We start from the raw sequence: 16,539 nt of genomic DNA on the forward strand, positions 1-16,539 counted from the left end.
TGTGGAATTGTGAAAGTTATTCTTTCGAAAGATTTAAATGATATTTAAATTATGAGAATTGATATTCTTGATGAACTGAAAGTGATTGACAAATTATATGATGACTCACATGTGTTATTGTGCTTATTTCATCCTCTCATGATTATGATGATTTTCTTCGGGCTATGTGAGTCTTTCATACATCCTGCATATTTCATATAAATATTTATGATGATGATGTTTATACAACTGCATACACCCTCATATACTCGATTCCGTTCCATGATACTAACCCACATCTTCAGATGTGGGCTGCATTTTCTTAGAATACAGGTTCAGGTGCTCAGTTCCAGGTTCGACAGTGATTCTTCAGGCACACTGTTCTATATCCTCTGTTGTGGTGAGTCCTTATGTTCCGAGGACGTGATGTCTGATGTTGGTTTCACGAAATCGTTTACATTTAATAATTGAGTATGAGTCAATTGGGGCATATCTCAATGGCTCGCTGATTTTATTGATTTTCTTAGAGGCTTGTCAGACTAGTATAGATGTTGGGAGTTGACTAATAAGTCGCAATTTGTTATCTTTCTGAAATTCTTTTATTCTTGGATGATGATTACTCTATTGATATTTGAGGGTTATTTATGGAAACCCCTTTGATTTGTGTTGAACTGAATGAAAATGGCTCAAAAGGTTAGCTTGGGGCTACTCGTAGCCTCAAGCACCGTGTGACACTCCGAGACCCGTTTTTCAGGGCGTTACAAATTCCCTCTTTACTTGCTCAGAAATCAGCTCTTTTACTTCCATTATTGTTGGTTCTCTTACATCTTGACTTTTACTGCAATATCAAACAGAAAATAAAAAAAAATGACAAAAGTTGCTTAAGACTTTGCAATTATTCTTAGTTAAAAGCCTCAAATGTGTTAGCATCTGCTCACACATCAACACCCTCAACTTAAAACAATTGCTTGTCCTCAAGAAACTAAAACACAACCAAAAGGATACAGATTACATTCGGCAGTCAACCATCTACATTATCTCAAAACATGTTCACAATCTCTAAGGTTAATTAATTTGAAAACAACAACTGTGCATATTATTAAAAAACAACAATGTGACACACAGGAATCAAGATATGGCACAATTCAGCAACAAAAACCATTCATGTACAAAGATTACACTATCCAAACAAATTAGCAACTAGCAACGTAACCAGTGTGCCCTCACTACAAAGAAGTCCCACTCCACTCATATCTGACATCACATATGTAACCATGGGGACAATCAAAAGACACTCACTCTCAGAATAAAGTTTCAATCAATGTATGCCAAATACCATAGGCTTGCCCGTATTTTCATTACCAAGATTTTTAGACAGGTCAACTAGGATCACTATAGGTCTTCTCTTTGGCTTGTAACATAGGCTAGGGGCTGGTATAATACTCGATAATATTTAAAGTGACTAAGCCTCATTGACACTACACTTGCTTCTGTGGTCTCACTTATTAACCTTTTTCTATTCTACTCTTTTCTTGATTACACATAATCAGGATGGGTGCAGTCTTTTCTACAATCACTTATTTTTTTCATAATTTTTTTTTTGTTCTTTTCTACCGCCCCCAGGTTTTTATTCTTTTCTTTTATTCTATCTTTCTTCATACTTATTTTACATCACGCACCCCTATGATAGACACCCTCAACTTAGGCCATTTGCCTAAGTCAAGGTGCACAGTGTTCAAGGAGGACCAGAGCCAAAATAGGTTTATTATGATATAAATGAGATGGTGATAAGTATCATAAAAAAATATGCTATTCAGGCTCAAAATAGGGATCAAGGGATATTATGCGTACAGGGAAGGTCATTTAGGCTAAAAGTTACTAATATCAAAATAGCCTATGATCTTTTCCTAACCCCTATCCTTCAATCTAGGTAAGACAAATCGAGCAAGTTATGGATTCAACATACCTTGGAACTTAGTAAGATCTCACACGCACATGTCACACAAGTATATCAGAAGTTACTACTAATCCAGTTAATGGAATGGTTTAGCAATGATTATCAAGTTACTAGAACTGATACCATAACAAGATGCACAGTGGTCACAATTAGATGCAAATTACACAGTTAAAAAGTCAGACCATTTGAAAGGTCTTCACAAAATAACAAAACGACGTTAACTGCCTCAGGTACTTATATTTCTCCTAGTCAACTACAAAATATTACAACAATAACTCACCCTACACCCTCAACTTAAAATTAAAGAAAAATTGAACTAAGGGTTAGGGTATACCTGGACTAGATCAAGCACGGGGATCATGGGTCCCTGACCTGCTGCTGCATCCTCTGCTGCCTTATCTCTATCAGGAGCCTCCCTCCATTCTGACACATCTGGCCTAGCAGTTGTTGGAGGCCTAATAGTTGAGGCACCTATGGCTCTGTCTCATAGGTCCTCCTCCCATTTCTCATTGTCAGCTAGGGACTCAATCATCGCCTTCTTCATCTCCTCTTTTTCAACCTTCTTTCTTGCCCTCTTCTCTTCTTTTCTTTCTCCATCACTATCAGGTCTATCTCTCTTACCCTTACTTTTCTTCTTGCCCTTCTTCTTCTTTTCCTTTATAGGCTCCCCCATAAGATCAATAAATGGGATTTCACCCTCAGACTCATCAACAGTCGATTCTACCGACACCATAATTTGGTGCTGCTGTAATACTCCAACATCCGCCTTTACATTGTCCAAGGATGATCTAAATTGTGCAAGGTCTAAGACCAACATTTCTCTTAACCGTGTATTGAAATGGTTTTCTAACTCATCAATCCGACTGGGCAAGGCTTAGAAGGGCTCAAGTACGACTTTAATTCTTTTGTCTACCACAGAGGTAAATTACTTTGCAAAGAGTTACAGCTGGGCCTCGCACTACTTGGCTTGTTTCACCACTTTCCTGAAATTCATCAGGTTGAAGGCAAATTCTATGTTAAACACAGCAGTTGAAGGATTTATTTTATTTCTTGGCACTGAGTCTGCTAGTGCTGGGGATGTCAGTGGTGCAGCTTCATAATCCAGCACTTTTACATTAGGTATTGAGCTTGTATTTGTAGCTGGTGGATCTATTGTAACCCCTGCTCCTCTGTCAAGTGTCAGCCTTGACTGATTTTTCATCATATCGGATGGGGTTATGGTTCTTCTTGGCAGGTAGTTCATTGTCTATCCCTGCAACCTCAGGTACATTAGTTTCCTTACACAACCTCGTAATTTGACAAGGGAAAGGATATGTCGTGTCGAGACTTGAGACCTGAATTTTCATCTCCTCAGCAATGATTTCTCTTAAGTTCAAGTTGAGTTTATCCATAAGACTTGTTTCCAGTATTTCTCTATCTTCTCTAAGGATGTTATCTTCCTTAGTAGGCATCAAATAGGTGCGCACTACACCCCACTAGAACCTTGCCTCTTGAGTCAGGGAAGCCTTAAAAATCCTTTTATTTGTGTTGGTCAGCCATTTAGGTTTTCCTTCAGCTATAAGGGTGGCTAACCAAGCCTGCTGATTTGCATGATGCTTCAACCGAGCATAGAATATAGGTGAAGTGGCTTGAGAAGTGAATTTGGGGCCATGAAGAAATCTCTTGATTGTTGTTTCTGAGAGATCCACCATCACACCCCGTACTAGAAATTTATCAAATAGGGGGTGATTTGTTGATTTCTCCCCTTATTTGCACATGTTCTGTAATCGATCCTAATAGTTTTCATAGAACTCCCAAACTAGTGTACGGAAAAATGAGCTTCCTCCTTTCGCGGTCCATCCCAAGTCATAGTCTCAAAATTTCTGCTCCACTTCAGGATCTCTGCTCAACCTAGTAGTGATGATCTTTTTTTCTTCAAAGATTTTCCTTTTAATGGTCCTTCTTTTAGTTCTGAGAAGCCCATCATAGAAGATTTTTTGTACCTTGGGAATTTACTACCTAGTACTGTCTCGGACCTAGGGTTTCTTGCATTTAACTAGAATTCCCCGAATTAGAGATTCTTCATCATCCTATTGCTCAGCATAAGGGGACTCAGATGATGGTCCCTCAGATTTAGGTTTCTCAGATTAGGCATACTCTGACTCAGGCTCCCCAGACTCAGAATGCTCAGACTCAGGCTACTCAGAAGCCGTCTGCTCAGAAGTTGTGCTGTCAGGTTGTGTTGTTTCTTTAGGATCACTTTCTTAACTCTCCTCCACCTCAACTAGTGGAGGTGGTGAAGGCTTTTTTGGGATTTTCTTTTTCCTTTGCTTCCTAAGCAGTGGCTCCTCCTCCTCATAATCGGATTCCTCATCGAAGAGTCTCCGAGGTATAGTCCCTTTGTCACCTTCATTGTAAGTTTGGGGCTTTTTCCTTTGGGTGCCATTATATGACCTATAGCAAAAGAAAGCACTCATTTAGCACTCATGATTATCCAATTTAAGAAGTTCAGTCATTATAATTCCATAACTCTCAAAAGAGGTTCACAATTATATCAGATCAAAGTTGTAAGGACATGTTCTGATAAGTCATCACAAATGTGATAACTTATCATTTGTGTAGTCAGCCTTAAATAGAACAGGTTTATTTTTCTCAACTTGTGACAAGATAGTCTGATAAGCCGTCACAAATATGATAGCTTATCAAATACGTCGTCAGCTCAGAATACAACCTCCAACTCAGTTTTATTCTTGATTATCAATCCACTTTCTTCTTAGAATCACATAGAGTTGTGTTCTTGAGCTAAACCCTAGGTTTTTATGCACAATGCAGCACTGTACACCCTAGATTATATTTTTCACATAATGGCAAGTTAAGCTTACCTCAATCCCTTTGAAACTAAGATTTACCTCAGTTGCATCACTTACCTAATAAAGAGTTATGAGCATACCTGATAGGCGATTTCACTTAGTTACACGAGTGAGAAAAAGTAGTAGATGAAAGAAGTGTTCTTGATCTTGATTTCAAACCCACACTTCATAAGGAAGAATATTTTTCTTGTTTTACTTAGGAATTAATTTTGAAAAGAGTAAGTAAATAAACTAAATCTGGAAGGAAATAAAACTTAAAGAAAAGAAAGGAGATATGCTGGAAGGTGAAAAGGTTTGAAGTGGACCGGGTTGAATTTTTTAGTATTTGGGCCCAAGATTACCTGACCGCTCTGATAAGCCATCGCAGATGTCGTCAACCTTGGGCAGAGTGTTGCCTTCTTTTAGATTTTCTGACGACATATCTGATGACTTATCACAATTATAATAACTCGTCATATCTATCGTCAAGGTCCTTTGGCTGACTTCATCAATTTTTACCTAGACCCCTACATACCTCTTCAGTTCATTATGCTTCCTATCTAAATAAATTAAAACAACTTGCATTTAAACATAAAAATTTTGGGTTGCCTCCCAATAGCGCTTGATTTAATATCGCGGCAAGACTAGGTTATCTTGACTACAAACACTTCGTTAAGACACCATGCTGCTACCTTTTTCCTATCTTCATAAAACACATCCACGATTGAGAAGACACTCATCTCCTTTTAATATGTCATGGATGAGTGCATTTTGACTCTTGCTTCTTTGTCGTTGAACCTAAACTTCAGCTCATTCAGCTCTATGTCCACTACTACTCTCCCAGTAGCAAGGAATGGTCTACCCAAAATGATGGGTACATCAAAATCCACCTCACAGTAGGAAGTATAAAGTCAACCACCTTTACCAACACATCATGTAATATTCCTATTGGCCGCTTTACAGACCTATCCACCATCACCAACTGCATGTTTGTCAGGGTAGGATCCCCCAAACCTAGCATTTTATACACAGCTAGAGTTATCAGATTTATGCTCGCCCCAGATCACATAGGGCCTTAGAAAAATTAAGAGACCCGATTGTACATAGAATAGTGAATGTCCCAGGGTCGTCCTTCTTATGCACTAAGGATCATGTAGAAATGGCACTATAATGGCGGAGATTATCCTCCGATTCGTAGCTCACCGCTCTTTTATTCGTGACAAGGTCCTTCATAAATTTAGTATACCCTGGCATTTGTTCGAGTACCTCCACCAAAGGCATATTTATCGTTAAATACTCCAACATTGCCATGAATTTACTAAATATCGTATCTTCAACCTTATTCTTCAATCTTTGAGGAAAGGGAGGTAGTGGTCTTGGGAGAGTTTTCACCACTACTTTCTTTTCTTTCTCCTTTCCTAGTTCTGGAGCATCATCAGAACCATCCAGCTTCCCAGACTCCACTGGACATTTTTCTTCGCATTCAAAATCTGCTTCAGACATATTTTCAAATCCATCTTTTCCCATAGAAAGGCTAGGTAATATCTTACCACTTATAGTGGTGATACATGAGCCATTATTCTGCGGATTCTGAACTATATCAATAGGTAACGTTCCACTCTTCCTCTAGTTCAGCACTGTGGACAGTTGGCTCATTTACTGTTTCAGCTGCTTGATTGAAGTGGAGCACGATTTTACCAACTGACTCATAGAGGATAGATCGGTCTTTGTGGTAGTAACCCCTGAGTTGGTAGCCTCCACTCCCTTTAACAATTTAGCCATCATGTCCTCTAGGGACATCTTTTCATAATTTGTTTTAGCAACCTCACAATTTTTGGGAGGAACATATAACCCACTCCTATCATTATTTCTCCTCCAATTACCTTGCTCCTGGTTCTTAAATCCAACCTTTTCATAATAAATCCGACCATGATTTCCTTGGATATTGCCTCAAAAACCCCCCTGGTTATTTATATAGTTCGCCTATTCTTCTGAGTCAAACTCCATTTTGCCCTGCAATCCCACAGCCTTCACTTTCTCAGTTTTACCTGATAGTAAATGCTTGGTTAGCAAGTCCATCTATATTTTTAGGTAAGCCATGTCTTGATCACACTTCTCATCTCTTCTGCGTTGTTCCGCAATCATACCAATAGAAACAATGGAGCTTGCTACCACAGAGTCGTTGTTATGCCATGCCTGACTCTGTTTGGTCATTCTCTCAAGCATTTCTGAAGCCTCTGGAAATGTAAGATCAACAAATGAACCACCAGCAACATTATCTACAATCATTTTTGTCATAGAGTTAAGAGCCTTGTACAAAGTCTCCATCAAGTGTATATCCGTCATGTTGTGGTTCGAACACTGTGTTAGCTTCTTATTGAATCCCTCCCAGGTTTCATGCAAGGCTTCAGTTGGGAGTTGTCTAAAGTTGTTGATCTCATCCATCAACTGTACCCTCCTGGAAAGTGGAAAGAACCTTTCTAGGAAAGCTCCTTTCAATTGTCTCCGGTTTGTTATAGAATTGGGTGTCAGCTCATTAAGCCATAATGTTTCCTCCCCAGACAGAGACAATGGAAACAATCTCAAATGGATAGTATTCTTACCAACTCCTGGGTTATCAAAAGATTTAAAAATAGTGACAAAGTTTAATAGATGCAAGTTCAGATCATTCCCAGGAAGGCCAGCAAACAACCTCTTCAGATTATGGAGTTGAATTATAGTACTTGCAACATTGAATTTTTCCCCCGATGCTAATGGTGGAGGAATAATTGCACCCGTTGCACCTGCTCCATCCATTCCATCATCATCATCATTGAGGTCATACTAGACTGGCTAGTGATCTTGCCTTCCTCGAAACGGACGGTTCCTGTTAGCATTACGTTGTACTGGTGCAGCTATTTGCTCTGCACGCCTTGGGTTACCAGGGTTTTTTAGTTAGGAGTTGTGCCTTCAAGTTAGGGAACTCGAAGACTTAGGAACACTTATCTTGGGAAGATTTGTGTTTTTGTAGAAATAGGAGTTGGAAGTTTTAATTCCTAATTTACAAGAAGTCTTGTAATTTGATGATTGTTGAGGCTCAATAGTAAATGTGTAGTTGGGGTTAAATCCTATACAGGTCGTGATTTATTACACCTTCTTGAGCCGGATGTTTTTCATGTAAAAAATACGATGTTCAGCTTTTACTTCAATGAACCATGTTAGCTTACTTGTTCCACAGATAGGCAACCAATAGAGTATAATATTAAAATCAATAGGGTACGCACTCTAACAACATGGTAACTAAAAACCAACAAAATTTAGTTTTTCATGTATTAACAGGAGTAGAATTACTAAGTTACGCTGATTATGGTGGGACAAATATTTATTATTTTAGTATGCATTGTGTTGGTACAATTGATAGTGTAGCAACTGCAATAGCACACGAAGATTGTGCTACTTACCCTAAATATGAATAATCTCTACAAACGAATGATATAATTGTTACAATAACATCTAACCAAAGTGGTTGCTAAGTTCAAAAGACGAGCGAAATTAATAACATGGAATGAAGCATCCATGGCCAAACGTCACAAAATTGAAACAGTTAGACATGAGAAATTGAGATAAAATGCATATCTATGTAGCTTTTGGCAAGAAAAGTCATGTTCATTGTGGGAGATTTCCAACAATATTATTAATTATTTTAAAATCTACATGAACATAGATCATTAATGCAAGTTTGGAAAAATCAAATTATTTTGTGGCCTTTAATGAAAAGGATACAATTCATAACTAATACGAGAGCATGAGCAGATTCAAATTTCAGTGACTTCTTTATTGTGTTGGTATGAGAAAAAAAGCATGGTAATAATAAAGAAGAGGAATGCTAGAAATGTGAATTATTTTGTCACTATATCTTACCAACCAAAAATAAATGTGTTGGTTGTCTAGATCACACCCATTGATACGACTTTTTCACGAATTCTACGAACGTGGAATGCTTTACGCATTGGGCTTCCTTATGTTTTCTTGCATGTCCATCTTTATGTTGCACTTCGTTAGAGATATTAATGTTGACAAAAAGGTTCTTTAACTTAAATAGATGAAAGGAGCATACACAAAGAATATCATCTGTAAGGAAGTATTAGATGAGATCCACTTTAGATATAATAAATATTCACGAAAACTTATACATGCTTTATTCTTTCATGTATTACTATATACTCAAAACTTATCCTTAATAAAATAAATATCACTTTAGGATTACATATACTCCATGACACAATATACACTTGCAACACACGTGGTTGAAAGACTACTATGTGTGTGTATATATATATATCCTCCTGCATTTATGATATGTGAAAGACCTAGTTTAAGCTACATTGTGTAAGTATATATTTTTTTGTCAAATGCATTAACGTATCAAAAATTAAAGGATCATAATTTAAAATTTAAAAGAAAATTAATAAAAATTCAACGTTGTTTGTGAATTCATAAAACATAGTTATAATATACAATATGTGAAAGAAAGTGGTAACGAAAAACTCTAATCCCTGACACAATTAAACATATATAAACCATGTAAAATGATTTTCTTCAGTAAGTATAATACATATGAATCACTCAAATGATATGGCAATTACAATATATCTATTAAAGTTATCCGCACCCCTTACAATTGGTATCAGAGCCTATGCTGTTTAAAGTTACAAAAGTAGTATATATTTAGATTTATTTGATTAATTTATTTGATTATGAAACAATTAAATTTAGATATTTACCAAAATAATATTTTATTTATTTAGATGGATAACGTACAAAAACCACAACAATATAAAGAATTAAAACAAATAATATCTAAAAAAACGTAAAGAATTAAAAATAAGGATAGAAAGACTACAGTATAACATAATTGTCGGAGTTAGTAAAAACTAAATAAATGCACAAAAAGAAGAAATATCAAATTTAGAATCAACAACAGATAGTCTAGAATATATATATATATATATATATATATATATATATATATCAACATAACTTAGATTCATTTAAATAAAATGAACAAAGAAGAATTTATAATAGATAAAAAAAACATATGAAAACCATGAAGGATTAAAAATAAAAATAGTATTTTCTAATCTAGGAATAAGGTATAAGAAAATAGGTGAACATTTATATTTAATGTTAGAAAACGAAGAATTAAAATTAGAAGATAAGTTGGCAGTCATGGTAAGAATAGAAAGAGAAAACGAAGAGATAGATAGAAAAAAGGAAATAGTTAAAATAAAACAACAAACTACAGAAGAAATACAAAAAATAGAAGAAACTAAAAATAGTAGGATTGCTGAATTAGAAAAAGAACTACAAATGCTAAAAGATTTATATGAAAAGAGATAGAAAGAAAAAAGAAGAAAAAGATAAAGAACAAAAATTATTAATTGAGATAAATCAATTTAAAGAAAAATTAGAAATAAAAAATAAAGAACCAAAAACCAGTGAATTAGAAATAAATACAATAGATGCTGAAGAAACAGATAATTATGATTCGGAAGATAGTGAAACATATACAGAAATTCTAGAAAACATAGGAAAACTAGAAATTAATGAACAACAAGAAGTAATTAATAAAGAAGATCTAGAACTAATAAATACAGAAGTAAATACTCTAGATAAAAATATAATACCGAGTATATCAGATATAAGAAAATCAACCTATAACTACAAAAGTAAGTTTAAAAGATATAATCCAAAGAATGAATATAATAAATGGACACCAAGACAAATAACAAATTATAACTTTTTAGATTTAGACTGTGTAATAGACACAAATAAAATAATACAGCTATGGGTAGGATACCTGTCAAAACAATTATTAGATAGTAAAATAGATACAACAAATACACCAGAATATATAGAAAAGACATTAATAGGAAAAGTAAAATTATTGTTTTTAAACCTAGCTGAAGCAAGTAAAAAATATTAAGATATGATATAAAAACAGAAGGAACATCAACACCTACAAAAATATTACCAACGGAAATATTGAAAAAAAATATGAAATAGCTATAAGTGATGAATTTAGCAGTATGACAACAGAAGAAGCAGAACAAAATAAAGAAAAAGATTCGAATAGAAATTTAATGTTAAAATTAGCAATATGTAATATGTGCTATATAGATGAATATACGTGCGCATTTAAAGAATATTATTATAAAGGAACATATAATATAGAAGAAAGTAAGGAAATAAGAAAATCATAGTTTAGTAAATTACATGAATCATTTTGTTCAAAAATAATAAAGAATTGGGATGAAGCAAAAATAGTAGATACCCTAGGAGCAAGAATAAAACTTTTACAACAATGGTATAGAAATCTATATGAAAAATATAGAGAAGAAATAAAAATGGAAAAAACATTAATAAGAAATTTAGCATGTTGTAAAGATAAAATAGCACCTCAATTTGGATGTAAAGAAAGATATTATAAGAAAAGAAAAAGACATAAGAAATATAAGAAATACAAAAAATCAAAATATAAATATAAGAAACCAAGAAAAAGATATTATGTAAAAAATTATAAACATAATAGACCATATAGAAAAAAGAAATCTATAAAAGAATGTACTTGTTATAATTGTGAAAAACTAGAACATTTAGCTAGAGATTGTAAATTACCAAAAAACTCAAAAATAAACAAATATCAGAAATAAAAATAGAAAATACAGAATATATGCAGATAGATTATATCAATTATGAATTAAAAAGTGAAGATAGTACATATGAAATTTCGGAGAATGAAATAGATAGTGAATTAGATGAACCAAATAACTAAAGAAGATATAAAAATAATAACAAAGGAAGAATATTTAAATGAAGAAGAAACAGATCAAAAAATAATATTTGACAGCAATATATTTGATGAAATAAAAGGAAAAGAGTTAAACTTAAGTGTAGAAAAAATATTTAAAATACCAACAATAAAAAATATATTTAGTAGAAAAAAGGAAGAATACTACGTAGTAAGTGAAAAGGAATATGTAATAGATTGTAGATATGCAAAAGGAAGAGTTAGCATACCACTAGTAACAGAAAGAATAATTAATAAAGAAATAAATGATATAAAAATTAAAGACCCAATAAAATATGTACACCTTGGAGGAACAGGATATTAATAAAAGTATGTTTCAGAGAAGGAATAGATACACCAATAGAATTATATTTAGCAGATGATAGAATTATAAAACCTATAGAAAAAAGTATAATAACCGTTATAAAAGGAAATTTAATATACCAAACAACTTCAACAGTTAATTTAGATCAATATTATATAACAGGAACAATAAATGAAAAAGAATATTGAATACTCTTAAACACGGGACAAGAAAAAAATTATATAGAAAAATATCTAGTAAAAAGTGAAGAAATAAAATCTAATAGTGATATATGCCCAGATCTACCAAGGAGTCTAATAAACATTAAAGATACGGAAGAAAAAGAAATAATAATAGGAGTTAGAAAAATAAAAATAGAATTTGAAATAAAGGAAGAAATGCAAAAAACAGACATAATATTAGGAATAAAATGGTTAGAACAAGTAAAACCATACAATATAGAACATACACAATTGTCTATAACATATAATAAAGAAAGATTATTCATAAAAAGAACTTTAACATGATGTGAAAAAATATGTACTTGTAAAAATAATAGTAGAAGGATATTATAATAGGTATTATACACCTATGATAGATACAGGAACAGAAACAAACTTGTGTAGATACAACTGTTTACTAGAAAGTAAATGAGATAAATTAAAAACACCAATAGTAGTCAAAGGATTTAATAATGAAGGAAGCTTAATTACATATAAAGCTAAAAATATAAAAATACAAATATGGGATAAAATAATAACAATAGAAGAAAGCTATAATTATGAACTAACATCAAAAGATATGCTTTTAGGAATGCCATTTTTAGATAAATTATACCCACATATATTAACTAAAACAGATTGGTGGTTTACAACACCATATAAACAAAAAGTAAGAGCAAAAAGAGTTATTAATAAAATAAGAAAGAAAACTGATTGGATAGAAGGAAGTGAAAAAATTATACAAAAGTCAGAAAATATAAAAAATACTAAAGATACAATAGAACTAGTCGTATTTTCGATAAATAAAAAGGAAATAACTATATTTTCAGTAAATAAGATAGAAATAATTAAGAACAAATTAGAAAGATTATATAGTGAAGATCCATTAAAAGGATGGGAAAAAACGTAAAACTACTATAAAAATTAAATTAATTGATAAAAATAGCATAATAACTCAAAAACCATTAACATGTAATTTTGACGATTTAAAAGAATTTAAAATGCATATAGATGAATTATTAGAGAAACAATATATACAAAAAAGTAATAGTAAACATAATAGTCCAGCATTTATAATAAATAAACATAGTAAACAAAAAAAAGATAAAAGTAGAACGGTTATTGATTATAGAAATTTAAATGCAAAAACTATGACATATAATTATCCAATACCAAATAAGATATTAAAAATAAGACAAATACAAGGATATAACTATTTTAGTAAATTTGACTGTAAATCAAGATTTTTACCACTTAATGTTAGAAGAAGAATCTAAGGAATTAACTGCATTTACAGTACCACAAGGATTTTATGAATGGAACGTATTACCATTTGGATATAAAAATGCACCAGGTAGATATCAACACTTTATGGATAGTTATTTTAAACAATTACCTAATTGTATAGTATACATAGATGATATATTATTATATACAAAAACCAAAGATGAGCATTTAAAATTATTAGAACAATTTACAGATATAATAGAAAAATCAGGAATAAGTTTAAGTGAAAAGAAAGCCGAAATTATGAAAAATCAGATAGAATTTTTAGGAATACAAATAGATAAAAGTGCAGTAAAAATGCAACAACATATAGTACAAAAAATAATAAATTTAAAATAAGAATTAGATACAAAATAGAAATTACAATGGTTCTTAGGATTAGTAAATCAAGTAAGAGAATATATACCAAAATTAGCAGAAAATCTACAAACCATTACAGAAAAAAATTAAAAAAAATATCGAATATAATTACAACGACGAAGATAAAAAAACAAGTCCAGAAAATAAAAATACTTTGTAAAGAGTTACCAAAATTATAATTCCCAGACGAAAATAAAAAATTAACATATATAGTAGAAGCAGATGCAAGTGAATATAGTTATGGAGGAGTACTTAAATACAAATACAAAAATGAAAAAATAGAACATCATTGTAGATATTATTCAGGAACATTTAATGAAACGGAAATAAAATAGAAAATAAATAGAAAAGAATTATGTTCATTATATAAATGCCTATTAGCATTTGAACCATATATTGTATATAACAAATTTATTGTAAAAACAGATAACACAAAGGTATGATGGTGGCTAACGAGAAAAATACAGAACTCAGTTACGACAAAGAAAATTCGGAGACTAGTATTAACTATACTGAATTTTACATTTACGATTGAAGTGATCAATATTAACAAAAATGTCATTGCAGAATACTTATAAAGACAAAACTACCCAAACTGATTTATCAATGGAAGAGGTTGATGCCAAAGATACCCAGACTGATTTATTACTTCAAATATTTGAGCAAATGAAGTTATTACAAGAAAGAGCTATTACACTAAATACTGAAGTTACAAACGTAAAAGTACAGGTTGGGCACTATAAAAAATAAGATACTGTGCAGGAAGAGCACATTAAAAAACTAGACCTAGAAGGTGACAATGAGAAACACCTAAAAACTGAATTACTAATGAAATTATTGTTAAAGCTGCAGGCACAGGAGATATATCTAAAGGGAAAAATATAGTCACTCAAAATAAACCTGAAATACCAAAGAAAAAGAATTACAACCTTAACCAGATATTTTCAAAACCATATACACCAAATATACAGAGATCAGAATCATTTGCACCTCCCCAAATACATACATATTCTGAATCACTTAACCAAGAAAAACAAACATACAACTATATTGCCCGAAAATACATTGAAAATATATACACCTTACAAACCATGTTAAATACCAAACCTATTCAAAGTGAAGAACTAGCCGCACAACAAAAAAGATATATTACCCAGGAATGCCAGAATTACAATAAATTTATTGCTTTTCCAGGTATAAGTTCGAATTTAATCAAATCATGTTACTATTATGGATTATTATCTACAGTTTACATAACTACTGGAGAAGAGTTAGAAGGAATTTCAGATATTCACAATGGATTTATGATCTACAAGAGAATTACTAATGGACAATTATTTTATGTTCACTTTTATTCCGCCCCAGCCGAAATATTGTTTAATGAAGTTAAACAGACTATTACAGTAATCAAGATAGGTATGACCAGAGATTGTATTATTCCAGAAGAAATATGTGAACAAGACGAGATACCAAAGACACAGATACCAGGATTTTACCGCAACAAAAGAGTTATTGGACTTAGTAATATATTATTAGAATTACTTAATAATTATTCAAATCAGAAACCTATTTGGATATATAGCTCGAGGAATCAAACATTGGTTTATTCAACTTGTAAAGAAGTTAGAGACCAAGACATGGAAGAACTTAGGAAATGGGGATTAACACTCCTCAGACCAGAAGAACAACCATTAACGAGATCTATCAAAAACAGAATTATTTCAGAAGAAGCTATGGAACAATTTTGTGAAAAAGTTGGCCAAAAATACAATGATCACATATGTAGCAGATGTAGTGGCAGACACAACTTTATTCTAGATGTGATGCTACACTGACAAGAAGATAAAAAAGCAGCAGATACGATAAAAAGAAGATAGAGAAAAGAAGATAGCAACAGATCAATAATGGAGATAAAAGATAGAGATATTAATTATGAAAGAGACATGTAACGAAATAAGATAGACTTTTTTCTTTCTTTACATAAATTATTAATCTATTGTATAGGTTTTTTGACTATTGTTAGTCTAGGTATTAATAGCTTTTGTCCTTATTTGGATTTTTAAGTCATTCTCTTCTTTTAAAGAAGAAGACTTTTTGTAAAGTATAGTTAGGACAATAATTAGGTTAGGTAGAAAAAGTTAGGATACGTGTAAAAATAACAGTGTAAAGTATTCTCATTATAAATAAAAGGCATCGAAGGTAGAAGGAAGCAAGCCTTCATGCGTTGAAGCAAAAAACTCTCTCTTGTCTACAACAAATATTTTGATTATTTAAAAACAAGTATATTTCAATAGAAAAAATCTATGGAGGAACAAAGCTTAGAATTATCAAATCTATCAGAACAGGTATATTCATTTACTATTATGAATAGCTAAATTCATAAATTCCTAACAATCATGATATGATAAAATAAGTTCATGTTAGTTGCTTTATAGTAGAATTATTCGAAAAATAGCATGTTAAGAAGTTTATTAGAAAAGTGGAAAAGGAGAAAAATCCCTAAGAACTATGTCATCCTAAAGGTAAAATCAGTGAGACAAGAACGTCATGATAGGAGAGTAGCTAGAGTAGAGACGTTGTTTAAGGGAAAAGTATCCAGATTACCATGCTAATAGTGACCGAAGAATATGTTATTTAAGAATAATCTAGTATATAGTAATCTAAAATGATCATATTTTGTTATGTATATGATTGAAGGAAATATTTTGAAAAAGCATCATATGAAAAATGAATACTTATTTATCTGACGAAATGGTAGATAAATTTAAAATACT

The sequence above is a fragment of the Capsicum annuum genome, chromosome 11, assembly GCF_002878395.1.
Source record: "Capsicum annuum cultivar UCD-10X-F1 chromosome 11, UCD10Xv1.1, whole genome shotgun sequence".
NCBI classification, from domain to species: Eukaryota; Viridiplantae; Streptophyta; class Magnoliopsida; order Solanales; family Solanaceae; genus Capsicum; species Capsicum annuum.